Genomic DNA, 7,925 nt, shown 5'->3' on the forward strand with positions numbered 1-7,925 from the left:
AAATACGAAGACTTGTGTTTATTAGATTGTTTAAGTTAAACTTGCATATTTCCAGTGGGGATCTCAAACAATCAATACGCAATACGACGCGGGTGATGGTCGTCTCTATCGTATAACATAAGCTCGAGTGTTAAAATAGATGGAAGTCGTATTGATTATTTGAGATCCCACTGGAAATAAGTAAGTTGTTTGACTTAAAACAATCTAAAAACCTAAACCTTCATATTTATAACACTGTCCGTCTGACAGTTGCAGATTTCGAAACACCACTTAATTATTCGAGCGAACCAGGCGAGTGACCAGCTCTGGGTGCTGCAGACCGGCCAAAGGAGTTAAGTTAAATTACGGGAACACCCACGCGAGAGTCCCAACAGCAGCCCAAGACAAGAGACAAATCTGGCAGTTGGCTCTTTGAGCCACTCTTAAAGTAAATCAAAGCAATTAACTCCAAAGACGAGCGTTACAATACATAAATAAATTTTTAAATTAATGGCACCCGCTAAAAAGCCATTTAATAGAAATTACATTACTTTTAAATAAATAATTATTAGTTAAAAATTCCCATGATAGTAGTTCCTGTTTTCTTTTTTACAATTTACACTGACATATATGGTGGATAATATTCTTCAATTGAGAGCTGCTATTTTAATTTAAGGCACAATAGTATATTTATAATTAAATTATCACGTTATCGTATCGTGCAGCAGCTTTTTTGGTCCCACAAAGGCCACAAACCCATTAAAATAGTACATAACATCCAAAATACTGGCGGCTTAAAACATTAAGGGCTTGAGTGACTGGTGAATTGAGTTGTTTTTTCATTTTCTTGCTCTTCCGGCCTCTGCTATTCACATTTTGCCAACGACGCAGAAGAACCATATCTTTGGCAGCTTCTCAGGATGCCCTTGTTGCTCATGAGAGATCTGTGGACATCATGAATTATATAAATTACTTTCTAAATTCTACTCATATCTTTAAATTTTACAAATTAATGCGCAAATTTTTACTGTGAGAGACATACTTTGACATACGCATGTCAAGGTTAGTAAGGTACTATTCAGTCTTACTAATAAATCATCCCTTTTTCTTCACCCCTAAAATCAAAGTACTTCAACTTAGAGCTACATAAGATTAAACTATGTAACAAAACCGTTTTTTAACATGAAATTTAACTAATATATTTTACTCATTCAAAACATGATTGGAAGTACAATAATAAATCAAGGTTATTGCAATTCAGAGTGGAGAAAAGGGGATATCTTTCCCTATCAACTTGAAATCGGGTGTTTTTAAATTATTCAGACGGTAATTTATTCAAGTTAATGGCTTTCAACCAGTTAAAGATGATTTTTTCAAACTTGTTGGTCCATTAACAAGGGGTCATGACACTATTTTACAGCTTTTGGTAAATATTTGGCCAAAATAATGACTTAACCTTTGAGAAATTTTTGAAAATCTGATGCTTATGCCAAAATTGAACGTAATTTACTGCCAAATAATTAAATCTGAGTTAAATAAATTACCTAAATGCCAAGGCTGCAAGTTTGGTCCATCTCCAAGATCGACGATAACTCAGCAGCGACACATACCAGCAAAGATTCTTCTCTTTTCTATAGAGAAATGACGCGCATCCTGAAACGGGGAAAATACTAGTATTCTGCATGCAAATTTGAATATTACAATATTCATGACAAATAATCAAGCCGATAAACACACTAGATTTACAACGAGTCTCAAATTACATATAACTGATACTATATTTTAATTAGTTTTAATTCAAATTTCAAAAGATACAGGAAAGCAGCAAAAAAAACGAATAAATTATAATTATTATTGCATCAATCACACTATGAAAAAATTTGATATATGCTCAGAGACGTTTCAGTCTAATAAGGGGTCAGTAATGAAATCAAATTGTAAAAAGGATATATTTTTCAAATCAATCAGACAATTTTCAGAAATGACAAATTATAATGCGCATTTCTCCGTAAAATTTAAGGTCAATTGTACGCGGTTTTAGAGTTGAAATTTATAGAAGACACTTATTTGCTTTCAGGTCTTGTTAATAGATGGTGAAATTCCAAGTTTGGAGCTTGAGAATGGGAGCGTTCCCTATTTTTCAGTATCTCAAAAATCCCCGAGCAACGAATTCTGTTAATGAATTCTTAACTGTTACTCTTGACTGATTTGAGATAACGCTTAGAAAATTTCACTACCCGACCCAGTTTTCGATCCTGAAAAACTTTTCTATTTGCAAAAATTCCCAGGTCGAAGGTCAAGGTCACTTTTTGCAACCTTTTTTTTGAAAATTCAAAATTAAGGGATGATATCCCTATTCGATTATTTGTGGTTCAGGGTTTAAATGTAGCCCGTGCAATTCTGCACAAGCACACCAAGTTTCATAGGTGCAATCACGATAGTTTTGCTGCAATTCGAATATGAAAATTAAAAACCGGCTCAAGGCTGCTCGGCCGCGCATGGCCTTTGGGCAGCGAGTTCGCCTCTCGTTTTTGAACTATATATTTTATTGCATTTAATTTTCTTATAAAAACCAAGAGGCCTAATGAAGGTAGAAATCGACGTTAAGGGTCTGTCCCTGACGGGCCCCAGAGATAAAAAATTCGAAAATTTCCAATTTCATCGAACTCGCTGTCATTTCATAGGTTTTCAACGCTGTAAAGTTCAAATTCAAAGCCTAAACTGCTGAATGATAGTCCTGAAACCGGTCCTTGAGATAATTGTGGTAGCCATTAACTCTGACATAATACTAAAAAATATGAAAATATTAAAATCTTTAATTTATGATAAGAACCTTCTGTTTTGAACACATGAAGTTCATATTGAATGTTGAAAATTGCGATTTTATTATTATTTCATTGTAAAAATGAGCAATGTAGCAAATAAATTACTTTCTAAAATTTTTGACTTAATAATTTAGGGAAACAAAAGGGTTTCATTTTTAAGATTAGCTTAATTGATATTGCATTTAAAAACATTTTGACATAGCATTAAGGAAAAGATTAATCAAAAATTAATATGAACTTCATGTGTGCAAAACAGAAGTATATTTTCATAAATTAAAGATTTCAAAATTTTAACCATCACATCTCAGGATTTATAGATTCCAAAATAATTATTTCAAGGATCGGTTTCAGGACTCTCATTTGGCAGATTTGGAATTTTATTTGAGCTTTACAGTGGTGAAAACCAATGAAAAGACACCAAGTTCGATGAAATTGAACTTTTACGACATTTTAACTCAGGGTCACGTCAGCGACAGACCCTGAAGGTCGAGTTCCAGCTTTCTATGGCTCTCTTGTTGTGTCTAAGCAAAGTAAATTAATGCGAAATAAATATATTGACGAACGAGAGGTGAACTCGCTGCCCTGGCCAATCTGGCCATGCGCTGTCGAGCGGCGTCGGGCTGGATTTTGATTTTCAAATTCAAATTGTAGGAAAACTTTCGCGATCGCAACTATGAAACACGGTGTGCTTATGTATAATTGCACGGGTTACATTTAAGCTCCTAACTCAGAAAATCGAAGAGGCTTTTATCATTCCTTAACATTAAATATTCAAAAAAGGACGCAAAAGGGGACCTTAGATTTGCGCTTTTTTGTAAAATGAAAAATTTTCAGGATCAAAATCTAGGTTGGGCAGTGAAAATTTCAGATGATCTACGCAGTCAAAGAGTTACAGTCCACATTTCAATAACAGAGTTCATTTTTTTGGGGATTTTCAAGATAACGAAAAAATAGGCAGCTTTAATTTTGGAATTTGAACGTCTTTTAGCAAGTACGGTACTTAAAGCAAATATAATTGTCATCTAAAAATTTTAATGTTAATAAATCATGTCCGATCGACTACCAATCTTGCGGAGAACTGCCAATATTCTTATTAACATATTTATGTTGGATAAAAGAGGATCCTTATCAACATGTAGTTTAATTTCTGTATATTAGGAAGTGCAGAAAGCTGTTTGAAAGGCTTGCACCTTAAAGAAATATATTTGGAAAATACGAAGTCCTGACAGAGACTGAAAAAGTAGAATTATTTAATTTTTAGGCATCAAAACATTTGATAAAAATTCCAAAATCGCTTTAAAATTTTTAATTTTCATTTTTTTAAATTATTTCGTTAAAACCTTATATCAGATTTGTACGTTGATAACATAAAATATTAACTATACAAGATGATTACATCAATATTAATAATCTGTAATGATTCCGTTTGAATTAAATTCAATTTCCATTTAAAAAAATTAAAAATATGAGAACCAGTTTTATAACCTGTCATTTCCGAGTCTTCAGGAAAGTTAATTAGCCAAGACTGTGGAAAAGTTTGTGTTTTCTCAAAGAAGCATTCTCAGTCAAGTTTAACTTTGTCATTTTTTAAAAACCTTATTGAAGAAAAATAAAATTATTTTCAAATCAGTCACAATATTTGCCCAAAATAATCGAAATGGAATTAGAATGCAAAATTAATGCTCATCGATTTCCGAATGCATATTAGTAATATTTTAAAATAACCTAATTTTTTTGACAGCGTAGTGATCCGAAACATGTTGTCATTTGAGTAGAGGAAAAAATATCCTAGCTGGCAACAAATTTTTATGTCAAAGACAATGATAAAAAAACTTAACTTCAGTCGGTAAGCAAAACATTAGTGCTGAAAAGCATGATTCATTCATTCAATTATCTAAATTTTCAATGCTCTGTGACACTCAACGTTCCAAGAGTGCTGGTTTTTAAAATAATTATGAGCAAGCCAGTTTTATCCCAAATTTGCCGGCTAAATTGGAAAAAAGTGGCTATAGTAAGACACTTCAGTACTAAAATTCTGGTAAACTATTAAATTCCACCTTGAATTTAAAATTTTTTAAACTTTCTAATCATTAAAATTTTATATTGAACATAATTATTATATAAATTATATTATCATGCAAAAGACAATCTATTATAGCTACAAACTTTAACCGATTAAAATCCCCATGATGCCGATAACAATTGCCTGCGGTTTTAACTTTTAAATTTTAAACACACTCTGGCTAAAACCGGCTGGTCCTTCAGTGTCCAAAGTTCCAAATTTTGATCAAAATTCGGAACTTTGGGAACTTGCTGATGTTCGCTGCTAATATGGAAAATAATTTAAATATAAAATATATTACCTAATTGAAGATTGCCAGGCCAAGATGTTCATTCAAACCGTCCAACTGCGAGAGTCCGAAGTCAGATCAAAGCTCGTGCAATCAGGAAAAGGGCATTCCAGGAAATTCGGCAAAAATTCATTCTTTGCCCAGGAAAATGACACCTCCTGAAACGTAAATAAACAAAATCAACTAAACTTTCTCATGAATGTGTGTGGAAAAAATACTTTCCACCAGGTCAAATTCTTATGAGAATATCCCATAAAGGTATGGGTGCCGAAAATTGTAATCTACGGCGAAATATGTAATTTTTCCCTACATAAAAAATCCATGTTAACTAAACAACTGATAAAAATAAAAGTAAAACAACTTTAATACACGTATCCTACTCGTAAATTATCTCTCTAGCCAAAATTATGATTAAAAATTAATGTTTGATAGCTGATTCAACAAAAGAACGAATGATAAAATAAAATTTCATCACTAATTTAACGCAAAAGTTGATCAAAACACACATAAATTGAGGAAATCGAAAATCTTGGCTTGTGTTTTTTTTGGTACTTTACCAAAACAAATCAAACTTTGTGCTTATCTCCCGTAAACCCCTGCGGCCAAAATCGGGTCAAACTAGCGTCCTTACCTTTTAGAAACATCCAGAACACGATTATGGGTCCGTTCAGGCACTTAATCTGTCAAAAACCACCGAAAACAAGGAGATCAACGCGGGCGGCTAGGATGATGCAATCGCGTGCCGGTCCGTCATGTTGTTTTTATACACAGCGGTCACAGCGCCAGCAGCTGTTGCTTGCTGCTTGCTGCTGCTGGCAGTGGCGAGTGGCGCTACGCGCGCCACGCACGGCCAGCGAGGTAAACACAGAAAGCGCGCGCGCGAACATGCTGAATTAGCACTAACAATAAGTGCTCAGATCGAGTTAATTGAAAAGTTAATATTTATTCAAGCATTAAAAAAATAACGAAATTTTTAATTAATAATTTTGTCTCAAGACAAACTCGCAGAAAATTTGATCTTCAACGTCGCATCAACTTCACATCAACGTTGATTGACGAAAATCCTTGAAGAACGAGTTAATTGAAAGAAAAAATAAAAATTGCTAATTTTAGAATTAAAACTTTTAAAAATTTTAAGAAATTATCGTTTCATGAAACACTTCTACGCGCAGAAAAATTTTATCTTCAACATCACATCAACGTTGTTCAACGTTGATTGAAAAAAATACTTTAAGAACGGATTAATCGGAAGAGAAAAAAAATATTGCTAATAAAAGTATTAAAACTTATAAAATATTTAAGAAAAACACTATTCATGACACACTTAACCGATTTGAAAATTTTGATCTTCAACATCGCATCAACGTTGTTTAACGTTGACTGACAAAAAATTTGGAATTTACAAATTTTATCTAATCTGATTGCACATATAAGTTGGAAAGAGTGAAAAAAGGTAAATTTTTCATTTTCCATATTACAAATTAAACATAGAGTGAAAGTCATGGTGATCGTTGACGTTCAACAAAAAATCAACGATGCCAAAAATGGTACTTTCAGACAAGTATTGAAATTGAAAATAGTATGAACAGTTTAACAATAATATAGTCTTCAATTTCCAATTAAAATTTAGTTCATTTTTTCACTTTTGACCATTGTTGACGTTCAACGATAAATCGTCAGAGCGTTGCTCAACGTTGATGGTTACTAGGGATTACATATCAGCGCACTCAGCGGATTCTGGAATCATGGCTCATTGTTCTCAAAATATATCACTTGAACACAGGATGAGCCAGTTCTTTCCATCAGCCAGATTAATTGCTCACGTTTCTGGCATCGTTGACTTATTATACCTACACGAAATTATTTTTCTATTACATAATTTCATTGCGATCCTTTATCAAAATTATAAAAAAAACTATACAAGAGCTGGCTTATTTAAAATAATTAATTTTGTTTAATATATCATTACCTCGATTGAGTCGAGCCCTCACAGCACTCAACCATTACTGGAATTCTCACTCCATATGGCACTAATTTTATCTATTTGTAGTTTAAAGTGAGAGTGAAACAAGAAATGATAATAATTGGTTTTTTCAAGCTTGATTAAAATAATTAATAATAATATTAATTCAAAATTAATGTATTACGTTAAAGCAGTAAAACAGATTCATTGTAATATTATGTTCAAGTTTAAAGGGGAACCTAATCATTTTGTTTATTCAGCTAGATATTTAAAGAGCCTTAGCTACGCGAAATCTTTCTACCAATTGTACCACACAGAGCACTCTCTGGATTCTGGAATCACGGGTCACTGCTCTCAAGATATATCTCTTGAACATAGGATGAGCCAGTTCTTTTCTTCTCTTCACTAGCCAGATGAATATCTTCCATCGGTTGTCTTATCAGACCTCTACACGAAATCAAATTATTATGAATTTCATAAGTTTCCGTTTTGTAAAATAAAAAATTGGAAAAATGAGTTCATGAATATTGTTAATCATGAAAAAATCAACACAGCAAATGAGTTTTATAGCACTATACCGATATTGGAAGTAAAACTCCGTGGAAGCTAGTGCGTTATCAATTTTATAAAATTTGAGAGGGAAACGTTAAATGAGAGCAATTGTTTTTTGCAAGCTTGACTACAATGATGTATTTCTACAATTAATTTTTCTATGATTTGGTAAAATTACAAATTGGTGATGGAAACTGTATTCCATGACTTCTCTTCCTTAAAACTAGCGATATGTTCATCTTTGATAAGATTCAT

The 7,925-nt window shown here is 32.8% G+C and overlaps 1 long non-coding RNA gene across 1 annotated transcript; it reads right to left on the bottom strand.

The window, feature by feature from the left end:
* Window positions 1-220: 220 nt before the first annotated feature.
* On the bottom strand, window positions 221-5,927 carry LOC135940770 (uncharacterized). Its single transcript, XR_010574918.1, has 4 exons — window positions 5,787-5,927; window positions 5,168-5,313; window positions 1,524-1,632; window positions 221-923 (listed from the first exon to the last, which is right to left on the bottom strand). It is a non-coding gene; the product is annotated as an uncharacterized LOC135940770 (long non-coding RNA).
* Window positions 5,928-7,925: the final 1,998 nt, after the last annotated feature.

Source organism: Cloeon dipterum, chromosome 3 (assembly GCF_949628265.1).
Source record: "Cloeon dipterum chromosome 3, ieCloDipt1.1, whole genome shotgun sequence".
Lineage (NCBI taxonomy): Eukaryota > Metazoa > Arthropoda > Insecta > Ephemeroptera > Baetidae > Cloeon > Cloeon dipterum.